We start from the raw sequence: 18,878 nt of genomic DNA on the forward strand, positions 1-18,878 counted from the left end.
GTGGTGTTGGAGGCTGTGATTTTCTAGGTGTTTTAGACTTAGAAGAAGATCGAGACCTCACCATGGTGACCAACAGGCAAGCCAAAACAATAGAAAGCACAATACAGGAATCCAAGAGCTAGAAAATGACCCCAAGCAAGTCCAGTATACTCCACTGAGTAGCAATGATAAGCGTTACGGGTGCCCCCAATAATCAAATATAAGCGTCACGGGTGCCCCCAATAAGCAAATATAGCAAGTTACCCACAATTGGACACCAAATATATGAATCAGACACACGTGGATCTATAACCGGAGTCACTGTCTCTAAATGGACAGTCAAGAACCCAAAACAGGGTACTAAAATTAGCAATTAACCCAAAGAGCTAGCAATTCCAGGGAAGGCAATGAGGATAGTTTTACCAACAAATAGCAAAAATTACCCCCACTTTGGCAGCACTTAAACCCAAATCTGTCCAAAAATGACCCTAGCAATCGCCTAAATCAATACCTTCTTCTATCCAACCAGAAACCCAAACACAAATTCCAGAAATCTATATTAATCGGGGGAGAAATTACAATACCTCCACCTATCAATTTTGACAGGTGGTGATGGCGTAGCTGGACAGAAAAGCTCGCGGGAGCTCGAGGTGAAGGTTCGTGTTTGGTGTTGTGCTAGTGCAGGTTGAGCCGAGAAGAGAGAGAGTAGCGGTGCGGCAGTGCGCTTTGGAGTTGCGCGCGCGTGAGGTGGAAGACAGCAGAGCTGCGTTAGCAGCAGTCGCGCGACTGAGGATGAGTGAAGAAGGAGGAGCTCGCGTGTGGCGATGGAGAGAGGAGATCTGGCGGCGGCATGAGCTGGTGGTGGAGGCGCGCGAGCTGGATGAGTTGTGCGGAGGAAGCTCCTGGCGGCGGGTTGGTGGTAGCGTCAGGCGGCGGGCGCGCAGCGTGGGCTGATCTCAGAGGGGGAGAAAGGAAGTGGCGGACAGCGGTGGAGGGAGCTGGTGGTGGCTGTGGGCTCGCGAGGGAGGAACGGCCAGGAGAGAGGGAGAGAGCGAGAAGGGGGCGGTGTGGGCTGCTGGTGGAGCGCGAGCTCAGGCGGAGCTGCGCACTCGACTGTTTGCTGCGCGCGCGATGGGAGGAGAGGGGCATGGCGCTCGGCTGGTGGAGGTGGAGGTCCGTGGAGGAGGTACAAGCTGCGATTAGCTGGTGGAGGTGCACCAGCGAGGTGGGTGGCGGACGATGGAAGGCAGCTGAAAGAAGAAATAAAAGAAAAGGGAAGCAGGGCAGCGGGGAAGAAAGAAAGAAAGAAAGAAGAAGAAAGAAAGAAGAAAAGGAGAAAAGAAGAAAACCAGAGAATTAGGACAAAAAAATGAATTTAAAAAGAAACAAATAATAACGCCAGTCTCCGGCAACGGCGCCAAAAATTGACAGGGCGTCAAACCTGTGCAATAATAATAATAATAACCTAAATATCACTAAAAAACTGTCAATAATTAATCCTAAGTACTGGAGCAGGGACTCTAGGTGTGCAATGGGTTACTTGATTCATCCTGTTCTCGAAGAGTTTGCTGAATCCGATATACCAGAATTAATTAGTTGGCAAAAGTTACTGAATAGTAGACAGTGGCAAGTAGGGTCGTCTCCTCAGGGACTGGGGATATTTATCTCTCTTAAATTCCAATTAGTATGGGGGATTTCACCGGAATGAAACTAACAATAATTAGACAATTCAAATAAAATTGAATACTTAACTAGCATAAATTGAGCAGGAATTAAATTAAGAATAAATAAATTCTAGCCACGGATGCAACTACTCAGGCACAGTCCATTTATCCGATCATTGATGCAAGAGAGGTTCACTCAATTTATTAATAGGCTAGCTAATGCCATCGATGAACTCTAATGACCAATTTTTCCTTAATTTATAGATGACCAATGTACGACCATTAATCACCCCTAACCAGAAAAGTACTCCTAGGTACGACCGTAGGAATTAATTTTTCAATTGCATTAATAACCTAGCCCTAATCAATAACACGCTACGAGGGTTATTTAAATTAGATTGCACGTTCCCCTAATGTGTAAACACACCAGTTGCCACTAATATTAATCAATCAAACAATTACGAATTTAATTGACTAAATTGGCACGAGATTAATAAATCACATTGAACATCGGGCCCTTGACATCCAATTAATAAAATAATCCCATGAAAATTCAAGCAGACAACGTGCAAATATTAATAAATAAAGGAATAGATCTCACAGATTTTCGGGACTGTACCGTCGAGTTGACCCTTGACTAGATAGAAGACTTAGCCACGCCGCATAATTAAATCACCACACGAATTAATAAATTGCAAAGGCATTGCGTTTTCTATTAGGAAGCACAGAATAAAAGGTATTTTTTCCGTTGGGGAATTTTGTCGAACACCTGGCGTGTGTCAGAGGCCAGTCAGGAGAAAGAAAGAAAAAGACTAAAGACTAGGCTAAAAACTACACTAAAAGGTGGTGTCTTCCTTCCCTACGTTATCCCTATTTAAGAAACAAAAGAAAGATAGACTAAAGCTATCTAGGTGGTCCCTACACATGTGGATAAAGCCTCCAAAGTACTTCTTCTTCCAAGTCTCTCTACGTTGCTTTCTTTGAAGAGCCCAAATGACTAAATGCCTTTCACTAATTTGTGGTCCCCCACCAATTCAAGGGCCCAAGAACTGAAGCCCTTAAAAGTCTCCAATTTTTCATAAAGTCCCTCTTTTTTTATAGTTTTCTGCTTCATTCCTGAAATTAAGTCTAGATACCAAATATGAGTAAATATAAGCAATTAACACAATATTTATCAGAGATAAAAGGGAAAATTAATAATAAAATTACTAACAAATTATACCCTATCAGTCCCAGGCACGTGAACCCTTACTCCAACAAGTTTTGACAGAGTTGCCAGATTTCTTAAAAGCCAACTACTTCTCAAATCAAGTGCAAGAAAACTGACATGTCCAAACAAAGATTTGAAAATAAATTTTCCAAACTAAATTAAGTAAATCAAATTCTGCAATCCAAACAGATCAAGTGAGTTTCCCAAATTTCTCTTCAAGCAGTCAAACCAATCTGAGTCAACTCTAATATTGGTCAAGCAGCAATTTGGGTACTGATATTGTACCGGTGCCTTTTGTCAAGTCAACTTTACTAACCCTGATAGTAAGAACATAAAGACCTCAATTCAAGCTCTAGTAGAAGATTCTGAGTCTAAACAATCAAGATGAGGGATAGAGTGAGGGGAAGAGATGTTATTACACTGAATAATAGTGGTAGTGCGCTCTACCTTGTGGATAAAAAGTTAGCTTGTGAACTAAAATAACAAATATTTTGGGAACAATTAACTGTGAATTTTTTGAATGTAGAAAAGATGGAATATAGAAGACTGAGAAACCCACTGATTTGGGAAATGCAGAACTATGAATTTCGGCATAAATTTAACACCATGAGACTTGGTAGTTATGCCATGTTATTGGGAGTAGACTGGTTAGCCAGATATAATCCTATAGAGTTTGATTTTAAGAAGTTGACTATGAAGTTCAGAAAGGACAAAAAACAGGCAGAGTTGAAGTTGAGATTGATGGAGGAGAAGAAAGCACTACTCAATTGTATGTAGTTAGGGGTGTGCAAATTCGAAAAATTTAGATTTATCGACCGATTTTGAATTAAATTCAAAATTTTGGTAATTCAAAATGGAATTCGGTAATTTCGATTTCGAATTGGTCAAAATCGGATCGAATTCGAAAATATAATTTTTGAAATCAAAATTACCGATGTCGAATTGGGGAATTCGAAATCGAAAATGTGATTTCGACTTTGAATAATACCCTCTATTAATTGATAATTAAACTAGCACAAAAGGCATTAGGCAAAGCAGCACTACTTAATACTTATACACGTGTCAAAGTCGTCTCACTCGTCAACCTTTGACTCTTTCCTCTTCATCATCCTACCCAGCAATCAAACTGAGGAAATTACAGAACTTCACAATCACCGCTTCACTCTCACTTAAACGGCCAACAATTTTTACATCTAGTACTGCTCCAAAACACACATAGTCAGTCATGCCTGACTTTCTACTTTGACCCTCTTCGTCTAACACACCCTGGAAATGGAAATGGCCTCATCATCCTCCTCACACGCCGTCCTGGATGCAATCTACCGAGCATTTTTCGATGTTTTCGTCTCCGACGACCGCTAGTACGCTTGGGAAAATGCTAGACGCTTCTCCGGATACGCCAAAAGGATGTACTTCCTAGTCAACCAGCTTCTCCGGTCCTCAGTGCCGGAGAACCTCCCGCCTTCCGTTCTGACTGCTCTCAAAGGTATCTCCATTAATTTGACTCAAGTCGTTGAGACTTTAGCTATGTACAAACACAAAAGCAGGTCCGAAAAAGAGGTTTTTCTATTTTTGAACAAGAGAAAAGAGGAAAAAAAAGGGGGAACAGGTTTGAATTCGATGAATTTGGAATTCACCGAATTCCCAATTCAATTCGGTAACGAATTTGGAATCGGAATTGACCATTTTGAAATCGAATTCGGTCGGAAAAATTCATGTCAAAGTTTCAAAAAATTCCGATTTTAAACTTCCGATTTACCAATTTCGATTTCGATGCACAGCCCTATATGTAGTAGACAAACCAAACAGAGGTAGGAGTTGATGCCTAGAAATAGAAGCTGTCTTGGAGAACTTCAGTCATATACTTGATGAATCTCATACACTTCCCCCACCTAGAAGTCATGATCATCAAATACCACTAAAAAATGGTTTTAAACTAATCCAAATCAGGGCTTATAAATGTCTTTGCATGCAGAAAACTGAAGTTGAGAAGTTTGTGAAAGAAATATTGCACATTGGGATCATATAACCAAGTAACAATTCATATATCACCTGTATTTTTGGCTAAGAGAGAGGATGGAAGCTAGAGGTTCCTTGTTGATTACAGGCATTTTAATGACCTCGCTATGAAAGATAGGTTGCCATTTATATCGATCATATCACGATTGCGGTTATTTCACATCCATTGCCGTATATTGATTGGATATCGGGTGATACGCATATTATAGCACACAAAAATTTCTAAAATATCTGAAAAGATTACTAAATATAGAAAATATCATAAAAGGCACACTATGAAAAAAATATCTGAGTTGATTTTGAATTGATTCAAATATTTTGGCTGATCCTATGCATCATGGATTCGAATCAGCCAATATTGGCTGAATCATCACAAATATAAAATTATTCACGATTTGTGGATCGGTATCGTATTAGTTTCCTCCGTTTCGATTATGACTCGGCCAATTCGTATTGAATTCATTAAGAATTGTATGAATTCAATGTCAAGCTATTAGCTAGCCAAACCACTGCAGTTCTCATTTTTGTTTTTTTTTTTTTTTTGAACTTTGATTAGGTTAAAGTAAACGAACCTTAGAAAAAAGAAAGAGAGGGATAAGGGAGAAGACGGAAATATGCAAATGCAGTATTTATGGGACAATACTAGTTTGAAAGGTATTTTCCCAAACTAGGAATCCTGACTTGGTATTGGATTCTAGGAGTATCAAGTCACTAAACTTTTTGTTAAAGAAAATCAACAATTTGATTTTTTTAAAATTACAAATTTACTATTCTTTTCATATATACTCTTGATGAAAAAAGAAAAATAGAAAAATAAATTTAAAAAATAATTCTTGATAGATGAAGGTCAAGATGTTACTTTCGAGCACCATCCTACACAAATTTGCTACTAAAATTTACTACTAAGGATGCTTTTTTGTATCATTGCAGTAAACGATCATTGCAATTAACTAGTAGGTGGATAGAAGGGAATTAAATCCATTATAAGCGAATTGGCAATTTATATTTTGATAGATAAAGGGATTCCCACACTCTATTTTTCATGGTCAGAGATCTTGTCGAGTCCAATTCAAATTATAAACAAAAATAATAATAATATCAAATTATATAAAAATAATAATAACCTTCATATTGGACGGTCCAAATTTGACCAAGCTCGTCAGATCCGACCTTGAATTGTATATTATGATTGCATTGGGAACTATAACAGCTCCTGGTCATATAGCATGGCCTTCACTAAAGGGCTGAAGTAGCCATTTAGTATTGGGATGGTGGCCAGTAGGGTAAAACTCGATACCTGCAGGTATTTGATTCGATGGTTAATCTGATTAGATGACCGATGAGTAATCCATTAGGGTTGTTATTGATGAGGAGTTACCAATAGATAACTCGATAGGATTTGGTGAGAAAATCCTGATACCCAACATATACCTACGAATTAATACCTCTACATGTGAGTAATTGCTTGAATCTCTTTTTAGAAAACTATTAAATTTACCCTTTATAAACTATTAAATTTCTCTATGGATCTACCTAGGTTTAAACATCAACATATTGTGTTGATTTAACGTGATGCATATTAATTTTAGTTTGATTAAAATTGATTCTCCTTTCTTGAATTATTTTGCAAGTAGAGAGTACCCAACAAGCAATTTGAATTCGAAATGAGAGGACTTGGGGTATGAGAGTTGAAACTAATAGGGTTAACTGATAGGTTTTGACAAAAGATGTAGATATAGGGATTAGGATTTGATAAGAGAAATTTTTACTAATACCCAATGCAATATCATCCCTAATTTAGTATCTTGTCATGGCCTTTACAAGAGGACCAAAACATTAATTAGTCATTCAAGACCGGTGATAATTAGATCAGTCTATCAAATAAAATTGATGTCAATCAATGGATTATTTGAAGTTTAAAAAAATTTTAACAAAAGAATTACACTATTGCAGAACTCTCAAGTAGAAAAACTTGGAACCAAATAATGTGCAACCATTTGTTTTGAGAGAGACTTATCAAAATAGTACATCCTTAGTGACTAAAGTTCATATATATATATATGTGTGTGTGTGTGTGTGTGTGTGTATCGATCTTGAATCGTCGGGGGTAACTTTTCTTGTTACAGAATGAAATGTTGAATTGTCTCATGATAACATTCCTGTTTCTAGTTTTTCATTCTTCACAAGCATCATCGTATTGTTCATCTCAATATTAAAGGGCAACATTTTTGGATCATTATCAATGTGTTTTAAAATCAAATCTACCAACTTCCAAGTATCACAATTGCACCCTGCTTCCAATGATTTAACATAGCCTGGCGTCTCTTCTACTCGGGAGTAGAGTACATCATAAGATGACACCAAAATTGTAAATGTGTCTCTTGTGGTTAATCATTATTCCCCTCTTGACCTCCAATATTTTTGCATATTGGGTGCTCTAATTGTACCACACCCATCTTTTGCACTGAAATTGAATCCCCTTAGCCAAACACTTTAAAGCTAAAAAGAATGGAAAAGAATATTTAGAAAGTTAGACATATGCATAGCGTTTTGATTTATTAATTTGGAGATAATAGCCAAATTTTTAATAAATACTTATCGAGTCCTAGATCACCAATTTTTTCTCGTTTAATATTTATGAAAATCTCACCAAAAAAGATATTCTTTAGATCATTGTGGATGATGCCTTTTTCATGCATAAAAGCTTGAACAATTGTCCGAAGATATCCATACATCTTGAACTCTCATGCCATTTCGCAATTCTTTATCCAACGTACTAAAACAACATGTATAGTATCACGTTGATACTAAAGAATAGATTGAGTTTAGGGGGTAAATTAGGACTCTTATGTTACTTTGCAAGAAGCATGAAGCTCAACTCCTTATTTAAACGCTCAAGTAATAATTTGGTAATAAGTAAGATAAAAAGACATGATATGGACATTGGACAATGTGGCTATTGGAATATAGAAAGGAAAAATTGTTCAAAATGTCTCTCACATTTTATCAAATGATTTTTTTGTTGTTCACTTTTAAAATATCAATTTCAGGTTCCTTACTAATTCAAGTCAGCATAATTTGGTCCTAATATAGGTTCAAACTACCTTTAGTATAAAATCACCACACTACTCATATGTGATCATATTTTAGGTATAAAAAAGGTAAAATTTCACATGTTTAGAGCAAAATATGGATCAAGTCAAATATTACTCTTTTAGGAGGAAAATAAATATAGTTTGGACCAAATTACATTTTTTTGGAGGTAAAAATGAATATAGATCAGATCATTTGTTTCATTACAAATGGTATCTAATCTTTTTTTCTTTTAAAAAATATCCTCATGTGCGAGATTTTAGGTAAAAAATGGTGAAAAATCTAGGATGGAGTCAAATTTTATTGACTTGAATTTGAAGGGGACGTAAAATTGACATTTTATAAGTGAGGGTAAAAAAAATTCATTTAGCAAAATATGAGAGATATTTTGAATAATTTTCTATAGAGAATTGGTTGTCAGAGTCATGAAGGTATGGATCAAAATCCCTATCCAAATGTACAAGGGGAAAATATATACTGACATATTACTTTAAAATTGATAGTATCTAATTTTTCTCTATAGTTTCTAATTTTCTCTAAGTTATGAATGATGACTGATGGTCTCTAATCTTATCTCAAATTATCCTAGAAGATGAAACATTAAATTATGTTGATTTTCCTAAGGAATAATGAAAACATACATTTGGATATTGCACAAAACATAGGATCATTAACATTTTAGTATATATATATATCTCCCACCCCATTTCTCTAAGCTATAAATGATGATTGATGATCTCTAATCCTATCTCAATTATCCTAGAAAATGAAATACAAAACTAATATCGATTCCCTTAAAAATAGCGAACCATATTTGAGTGTTGCACTAAATCTTTAACTCTTTAGTATGTATAGACCTCTCACCACATTTTTCTTAAGTCATGGATGATGACTAATGATCTCTAATCCTATCTATGGATAATGATCTCTAATCCTATATCAAGGTGAAATATAAAATTACCCCATTTTTCTAAGTTATGGATGATGACTAATCATCTCTAATCATATCTCAAGATAAAATATAAAAGTAGTATTGATTCACTTTAAAAAACAAAAAAAAAGGAAGAAGAGAGAAGAAAAAGAGAAAGTGGGTGTTAAATTAAAAAAAGAAAGAAAGAAAGAAATAGTACTATTAGAATGCTTAGTAGTAGGAAGTAAGATGGCAATGAGAGGACGAAATTCTACTCCGGCAACTGTTGCGTTCCTTACTGTTCAGTTACCACTTACCGTCCCTTCCTTCCTCCCTTCCTTTTCCTACCCTTCCACTATTTCTTTGGTCTTTTCCTCCAACAAACCTCTGCCTTTTCCCTCTCTTCTTCTTCTTTTCTATTTTTTTTTCTTCTTTTCCTCTCTTCCCCCCAACCCTTCGGGTTTGGAATTTTTCAATTTATTGCTCCAATTAGAATCTATTGAATATTTTTTTTTCAAAAAAAGTAAAGGTCCAGCAAAACCCAAATAGTTTATTGCTGTTGTTGGAGAGACTCTTCCCCACTTGGGCACACCCAAACTCATTTGTGTAAATTCAACCCAACAACAACACCACGCCTATGCAACTACCTTTGACCAAAAAAAAAAAAAAAGAATGCAACAACTACTACTTTACCTCTTATATCTTGTTTATTTTCCTTAATCCCTTTAGAGTGAAAAAGTGATGAAAGGGAAGCAGCAAGCAATTGGAATTAGGTGGGAGGGTCCAGCTATTGCTATTGTTCAACGTGTTCCAAATGTTTTGGTTTGCCGCAACGCTACAGTAGTTGTTGACATATAGTCCTATTGATTTTAAAAAATTGACTATGAAGTTTAAAAAGGACAAAGAATAAGCGGAATTGAAGTTGAGGTTGGTGGAGGAGAAAAAAGCAGTACTCAATTCTATGTAGTAGATGAACCAAGTAGAGGTAGGAGTTGATGCTCAGAAATAAAAACTGCTTTGGAGAACTTCATGTATTTGATGAATCTCATACACTTCCCCCACCTAGAAGTCATGATCAAATACCATTAAAAGATAGCTCTAAACCAATCCAAATCAGGCCCTATGGATGTCCTTGCATGCAGAAAACTGAAGTCGAAAAGTTTGTAAAAGAAATATTGCACATTGGGATCATACAACCAAGTAACAGTTCATATATCACTTGTATTTTTTTTGTGAAGAGAGAGGATGGAAGCTAGAGGTTATTTGTTGATTATAGGCATTTTAATGACCTCACTATGAAAGATAGGTTCCCATTTGTATCATGGTTTGCTGTTGCGGGTCGCGATTGCATCATGGTCGCAATTATTCCACATCTGTCACGGTATATCGATTGAATATTGGGTGATACGCACATTATAACACATAAAAATTTTCAAAAAAAAATTTGAAGAATTACTAAAAATAGAAATTATCATAAAAGGCACACTATGAAAAAAATATTCGAGTCGATTTCGAGTTGACTTGAATATTTTGGCTGATTCCATGCATCATGGATTCGAATCAGCCAATATCGATCGAATCAAAACAAGTCGCCACAGATATGAAATTATCTACGATTCAGGGATCGGTATCATACCGGAGGGGATACCGGTCCCCTCCATTTTAGTTATGACTCAGAGGAATCGTATCAGACTCGGCTGAGTCGTATCACACTTATTGAGGATTGTATGAGTTCAAGGTCATGCTATTGGCTTGGCCAATGCACTAGCCAAATCATTGCAATTCTCATTTTTTTTTTTTTTGTTGAACTTTAATAAGGCTAAAATAAACAAACATTAGAAAAAAAAGAAAGAGAGAGATAAAGGCAAAAGATAGAAATATGCAAATGCAGTATTTATGGAACAACACTAGTTTGGAAAGGATTTTCCCAAACTAGGAATCTTGACTTGGTATTGGATTCTAGGAGTATCAAGTCACTAAAATTTTTGTTTAAAAAAATCAATAATTTGATTTTTTTAAAATTACAAATTTACTATCCTTTTCATAGCTACTCTTGATGAAAAGGGAAAAATAGAAAACTGAACTTAAAAAATAAATCTTGATAGATGAAGATCAAGATGTTACTCTTAAGCATCTTTCTACACAAATTTGCTACTAAATTTTACTACTAAGGATGCTCTTTTGTATCATTGCGGTGAATGATCATTGCAATTAACTAGTAAGTGGACAAAATGGAATTAAAACTAGTATAAGCTAATTGGCAATTTATATTTTGGCACATAAAGGGCTTCCTGCACTCCATTTTTCGTGGTCAGAGATCTTGTCGAGTCCAATTCAAATTATAAACAAAAAAATAATAATAATATCAAATTATATAAAAAAAACAATAATAATAACCTTCATATTGAACGGTCCAAATCTGACCAAGCTTGTCAGATCCAACCTTGAATTGTATATTGCAATTGCATTGGCAATTGTAGCAGCTCCTGTCACATTGCATGGCCTTCACTAAAGGGCTAACGTAGCCATTTAGTATAGGGATGGTAGCCAGTAGGGTAAAACCCGATACCTACAAGTTTTTGATTTGATGGTTAATTTGATTAGATGACCGATGGGTAATTTACTAGGGTTTGTTATTGATGAAGAGTTACCAATAGATAGCTCGATAGGATTTGATGAGAAAATCCTGATACCCAACATATACCTAGGAATTAATACCTCTATATGTGGGATAATTGTTTGAATCTCTTTTCAGAATACTGTTAAATTTACCCTTTATAAAATATTAAATTTCTCTATGGATCTACCTAGGTTTAAAAATCAACATACTGTGTTGATTTAACATAATGTGTATTGATTTTAATTTGATAAAAAATAATTCTCTTTTCTGAATTATTTTGCAAGTAAAGGGTACCTAATGAGTAATCTGAATTCGAAATGAGAGGACTTGGCAATGAGAGTTAAAACTAGCAGGGTTAATTGATAGGTTTTGACAAAAGATGTAGATATGGGAGTTAGTATTTGATAATATCCGACCCAGTGCCATCATCCCTAATTTAGTATCTTGTCAAGGCCTTTACAAGAGGACCGAAACAGTAATAAGTCCTTCGAGACCGGTGATAATTAGATCAGTCTATCAAATAAAATTGATATCAGTCAATGGATTATTTGAAGTGTCAAAAAAATTTTAACAAAAGAATTCTCAATTACACTAATGCGGAACTGTCAAGTAGAAAAACTTGAAACTAAATAATGTACAACCATTTGCTTTGAGAGAGACTCATCAAAACAGTACATCCTTAGTGGCTAAAGTTCATATATATATATATATATATATATATATATATATATATATATATATATCTTGAATTGTCAGAGGTCATTTCTCTTGTTACAGAATGAAATGTTGAATTTTCTCGTGATAACGTTCCTGTTTCTAGTTTTTTCACTCTTCACAAGCATCGTCGTACTGTTCATCTCAATATTAAAGGGCAACATCTTTGGATCATTATTGATGAGTTTTAAAATCAAATCTACCAGCTTCCAAGTATCACAATTCCACCTTGCTTCCAATGATTTAACACAGCCTGGTGTCTCTTTCATTCGGGAGCAGAGTACATCATAAGATGACACCAAAATTGTAAACGTCTCTTGTGGTTAATCATTGTTCCCCTCTTGACCTCCAATATTTTTGCACATCGGGTGCTCTAATTGTGCCACACCAATCTTTTGCACGGAAATTGAAATACCCTTAGCCAAACACTTTAAAGCTAAAAAGAATGGAAAAAATATTTAGAAATTTAGACACAAGCATAGCGTTTTGATTTATTAATTTGGAGATAATAGCAAAATTTGTAATAAATACTTACCGAGTCCTAGATCACCAATTTTTGCTCATTTAATATTTATGAAAATCTCATCAAAAAAGATATTCTTCAGATCATTGTGGATGATGCCTTTTTCATGAATAAAAGCTTGAACAATTGTCCGAAGATATCCACACATCTTGAACTCTCAACCTATTTTGCAATTCTTTATCTAATGAACTAAAACAACAACATATATAGTATCACGTTAATACTAAAGAACAGATTGAGTTTAGGGAGTAAATTAGGAATCTCATGTTACTTTGCAAGCAACACGAAGCTCAACTCCTTATTTAAATGCTTAAGTAATAATTTGGTAGTAAGATAAAAAGACATGGTATGGACATTGGACAATGTTGCCATTTCAATATAAAAAGGAAAAATTGTTCAAGATGTCTCTCACATTTTATCAAATGAATTTTTCGTCCTTCATTTTTAAAAATCAATTTGAGGTCCCTTACTAATTCAAGTCAACATAATTTGGTCCTAATATAGGTTTCAAACCACTTTTTAGTATGAAATCACCACACTACTCATTTGTGATCATATTTTAGGTACAAAAAGGTAAAATTCCACATGTTTAGAGGTAAAATTCCACATGTTTAGAGGCAAAATATGGATCAAGTCAAATCTTACTCTTTTAGGAAGAAAATAAATATAGTGTGGATCAAATTACATTTCTTTAGAGGTAAAAGTGAATATGGATCAGGTCATTTGTTTAATTACAAATGGTATCTAATCTTTTTCTTTTTAAAAAATGTCCTCATGTGAGAGATTTTAGGTAAAAAGTGGTGAAAACCCTAGGATGGGGTCAAATTTTATTGACTTGAACTTGAAGGGGACGTAAAATTAGCATTTTTTAAGTGAGGGTAAAATAATTCATTTAATAAAATATAAGAGATGTTTTGAATAATTTTCTATAAAGAATTGGTTGTCAGAGCTAGGGATGCAAATGATTTGAGCCGAGTCGAGTTTCGGTCTAATCGAGTCGAGACTCAACATAATTTTATGAAGTTTGAACTCAAGCTTAAAAAAATAAAAAATAATTATTTTATTTTTAAAAAATGAATAAATTAATAATTTTTCTTAACAAATAATAAAATATTAGAGATATATATATAATTTTACTATTAAAATAAAAAATAATATATATATAATTAAGCTCAAGCCGGCTCGCAAGCTAACGAGTTTAGTATTTTTAAATTTGAGTTTGAATTGATTAGCTCGAGTCGAGCTCAAACCCAATCGCGAGCGGCTTGATTCGTTTACAACCCTAGTCAAAGTCAGGAAGTTATGGATCAAAATCCCCTATCCAACTCTACAAGTGGAAAATATATACTCACATATTACTTTAAAATTGATAGTATCTAATTTTCTCTAAGTTATGAATGATGACTGATGATCTCTAATCTCATATCAAATTATCCTGGAAGATGAAACATAAAACTGATGTTGATTTACCTAGGAAATAATGAACACATACATTTGGATGTTGCACTAAACGTAGGATCATTAACTCTTTAGTGTGTGTGTGTGTGTGTATATATATATATATATATATATATATATATCCCATCCCATTTCTCTAAGTTACGAGTGATGACTGATGATCTCTAATCCTATCTCAATTATCGTCGAAGATGACATATAAAACTAATATCAATTCACCTAGAAATAACAAACCAATATATTTTGGTGTTGCACAAATGTAGGATCTTTAACTCTTCAGTATATATAAACCTCCCTACCTCTATTTCTCTAAATTAGTATATATATGTACGTCTCACTGCCCCATTTCTTTATGTTAATATCGATTCACTTGAAAACAGCGAAACATATTTGAGTGTTGTACTAAATCTTTAACTCTTTAGTACGTATAGACCTCCCACCCCGTTTTTCTAAGTTATGGATGATGACTAATGATTTCTAATCCTATCTATGGATAATGATCTCTAATCTTATCTCAAGATGAAATATAAAACTACCCTATTTTTCTAAGTTATGGGTGATGACTAATCATCTCTTATTCATATCTCAAGATGAAATATAAAACTAATATCAATTCACCTAAAAATACTGGACAATGTCCAGACAACGTTTGGGTGCTGCACTGAATATAAGATTTTTTTGAATTTTTTAAACAATGCAATGCATATGTTCAAACCCATTTCTACAAAGATATATAGAGCCTTGACTATCACCTGCTGCTAACAGTGTAATGCATATGGTCAAACCCATGTAAAGATATATAGAGCCTTGATTGCCATCTCCTGCAAAATAGAAATAAAAAGAAAAAAAACATAAACATAGAATAACATAGGATTGCAATGTAAAATAGCCATATGTGCGACTAAAAAGTATGCAAAAAAAAAGATAGAAAGAGACAAAGAACAAATGAATTGGCAGAGTTTCATTGGATTTGATCTACCCAACTTTATTGTGTAGTCTGACATTTAATGAAGTTTTCTCAGGAAAAATATTTTTTGTGCCTTAGATCTATCTATTTGAGTCCCTTTTTTTGGTTGCTCAATCTGTAACATGAAAATTTAGAATAAGTACATATTTAGCGTAGACAAAACATAAATATGCAAGTATCTAGGAGCTTTACAATAAAAAAAATTCACTTTGGTAAATTACTTTAATTTTATTAAACAAAAGATGAAGAGTCAAGCTATTGCAAATAATTGTAACAAGCAAACTCTGGCTATTTGAGAGAGACAAGTAAATGTACCTAAAAAAGAAAGGAATTCGAATTGCTTGCCAAATTTAGCGTACTTTGCTTATTGACTTGTAAGGTTTGTCCAAATAACAATATAATTACCTTATGCACATTCAAATCTTAACACTATCACTTTTATGTGTGTTATTTGTTGGTCTTAAATTTCATTACCAGAAAAGTAAATAGGGATGCATTGCTTAGACTAGGTATGAATAGTTAAGGTCGACCATGGAAATTAACCCGAAATATGGAATCAATCTTCTGAATTTGCCCTTTTGTTTGCTATCTCACTTGAAACTTTTGTGAAATTTGACCTGTCAAAATAGCAAGACTTTCATGAGAGACTCAACTTGGAAAAGGATGTTTGCACTAAAAGGGTGCATACTAAGGTAAGCAAGTCGAAAGAAATTCATTTATGACAAGTTCATAATGAAGAAAAACACTAGTGGAAAATTCATTAAATTGTTGTCGTTTAAAGAAACCAAAGGACCATTACTAAGTCGTTAAAGAAAAGATTCCGAACAAATTTTCTCAAGTATAGACTGCTTCAAGTATAGATAGACAAACATGTGTATGAGTTGGGAAAGAGAGAGAGACAAAGAGAGATTAACCTATGCTTTGATGGCAATGTAATGCTGATATGTAGCGCATGTGACAACGACTAAGCTTATTGCTATCTTTTGAAAACTTGAACTGAATAGTAACTCGGCCAAACTCAAGAGTTAGGGTAAATGGATTCGATCGAGTTTGAATCAGTTTAAGAACTAGATGATGTCATCATCATGTCAAAAATATTAATTATATAAATAAAATAGTATGAAGAAATGACCTATAGATATATTAGTGACATAAGAAAATAAATATCCTTTATTCTTCATTTTTGTTTCACAGAGCTTAGTAAAATTCAAAAATATTAAAACCTAACCCTAATTTGATAGTTGTGACTTTTAAATGCAAATTAATGAGTCTATAACTAAATGCATGAGACTTATTTGAAAAAATACATCAAAATTGACCCTGCAAATGACATTATAAAATGTTTTAGGAACTTTGACAGCAATTCAAAACATTGCAGGCGAAAAATGAAATATTAAAAACTTAAGGTAATTATCTCTAATTTCTCATTCTGTTTCCTACATCTTCTAAGTCTCATATGGTCGTGTTCACCATTCTATTTCAATTCCCGGGGACCTCCGTCCTCTCGTTTTCCTTCTGTCTTCCAATCTTTTCCTTTTCCTTTTTAGTCTATCAAATTTGTCTTCTAATCCTGGTTCTTCATGTTTGGTTTTCTTTTCTTTATTTAATCAAACAAAAACATGGAAACTTATTATTCTTTTTCTTTCTCTTTTATCCATTTGCTGGCTTCTTTTTTTCTTCTCTTATTTTACCTTTAGATCTTTGATCTTCAAGTTTCCTTCTTGCTCTTAGTTTTATATTAGATGTTTAGATCTATAAATAGTAGTAATTTTACCATTACAGATTTGCTTGAAAAACGGGAAAATCCTAATTCTTCATCTTTTTTTTCCCAAAAAAAAGGGTGGCAAATTTGTGAAGCAAAGAATCGGGTTTTGAAATCTAATTTTTCTGGTTCAACCTCAATTCAACCCAATTGTTGATTAGATTTGACCAAGTCTCAATTAGCCAGTTTTTAGGTAAGCTTGGACCAGACATTTAGTTAGCTGTCGGTTCGACTGGTTGAACCAGCTGGTCCAGTCCGATTCCTAATCTAAAGGCTTTCTAACATTATCCGCTTCTTTCTTCCTTGAATTTAATTGCCTCATCCAAAGGTTGTTCAATTATCTTGTCAAGTACTAAATCTAATATATTTGAGTGTATATCACATTCATTGATAAGTGAATAGTTTATCACTTATTTTTAGAAACAAGTTTTGTTTAAGTGTCATTTAATTAATTCAGTTGTTTAATTTTTAGTTATCAAATTCATTTGAAAATATTAAGATTTGAATCAATTAAATTTAAGTACTGAACTAGGTTATCAAACATGGTTAGTTTTGTCGCAAAACATGCTTAAACATAATACTCCCTACTTACAACGTTCAAGCAAAATGGCAAAATCCAACCTCTACACATTTAAAAGCAAGGAGCTACACTATTACCTCAATATGGAGGGCGTGTGTCAATCGTAATGACCGAAGTAAACCCCATGCAATGCCTGCAAATTAGCATGAATAAAAACACAAAGATGTCAAACATTTGTGTGGCTCTGAAAATTATAAAAATGTTAACCATACTGAACATCATCAACCTAGTGATCATTGACAGGACCAAAGCAGCAGATGTAAAAAACACATAGAGGATTTTGCCAAGTGGTATCAAAATTAACTTAGCCTCTCATGTCTCTAATATTTGTTCAAGCAATGCAAATGTCAGAGCGTAATCTCTACCATACAAATAAGGATGGCCCAACCTCAATACAACAATTGCAATTAACTCAAAGGTACTGATGGCAAAAGGCAAAACCAAATAATGTTAGCCTTGTCCAACATTTGTATCTCTCGAAGAATGACTTGAAGGCAAATTCATCAACCATGACTTAGGCTGTTGCCTACAACATGATGGAAAACATCGATTAAACAGCACAAATTAAATACATAGGTTCTAGAAAACAATTAGCACTAAAGAATATATCAACAATCCTCTGGTTAAACTAAGTTAAATTGTGAAATACAAACATGCATCTTGAAACAATCTGCACTAATACTGCACCTATGGTTGACAAAGTTGAATGTCCCAACCCAACTAATTGCCTTTATCCACCGTCTCTACACTACCGCCATAACCATGCCCTCTAGAGCTTGTCCTTCTTTCTTCCTGCATGTGATTGGAGGTTCGGAACTTGGCGAGGCACGCTGTCAAGGCGGAAGCTGCGGGTTGTTTCTTTGTTTTGCAGTCATCATGGTACTTCCCCCTCTTTGTCTGTGGTACAATATGTTCTGGAATTATACAAGTAAATTTTCCTGAATTTGGATATTTGTGGACTGGATTCATGCTTTTTCCTATTTTGGAAAATTAAGTTAACATCATATTCATATGGTTTCAGACTTTCAGTTACCTGTACCATTAATTTAGTCTCTATTTTAACAGGATAACCAGTTAAGTAGCTACTTGGCTCGTGAGGGTGACATAAGATTAGACATAGCTCTGCTGGTGACATTTGGTTTCGATTGAGAAAAAAAAATCTACCGTACGAAATATGCATATACGACTAACGGGCAACCTTATAAGGGGAAAAAAGAAAGGAAAAGCCCGAAAAGTGGAATCAAGAACCTTAGACTAATATCTATATCAACTAAATTAGATCTTAGACTAATATCTGTATCAACTGAATTAGATCTTAAAATCTCAAACTCCTTATTTCCCAGGTGCTTTCTTCATTTTGTATGAGATTTCACGCACAA

General features: G+C 34.3%; 1 long non-coding RNA gene across 1 annotated transcript; it reads right to left on the minus strand.

Annotated features, from left to right (window-relative positions):
• Positions 1-3,904: 3,904 nt before the first annotated feature.
• LOC140010163 (uncharacterized) lies at positions 3,905-5,033 on the minus strand. The gene is made up of 2 exons (XR_011817427.1): positions 4,906-5,033; positions 3,905-4,327 (listed from the first exon to the last, which is right to left on the minus strand). It is a non-coding gene; the product is annotated as an uncharacterized lncRNA (long non-coding RNA).
• Between the last annotated feature and the right edge of the window lie 13,845 nt (positions 5,034-18,878).

This window comes from Coffea arabica, chromosome 7c (assembly GCF_036785885.1).
Source record: "Coffea arabica cultivar ET-39 chromosome 7c, Coffea Arabica ET-39 HiFi, whole genome shotgun sequence".
Taxonomy (NCBI): Eukaryota; Viridiplantae; Streptophyta; class Magnoliopsida; order Gentianales; family Rubiaceae; genus Coffea; species Coffea arabica.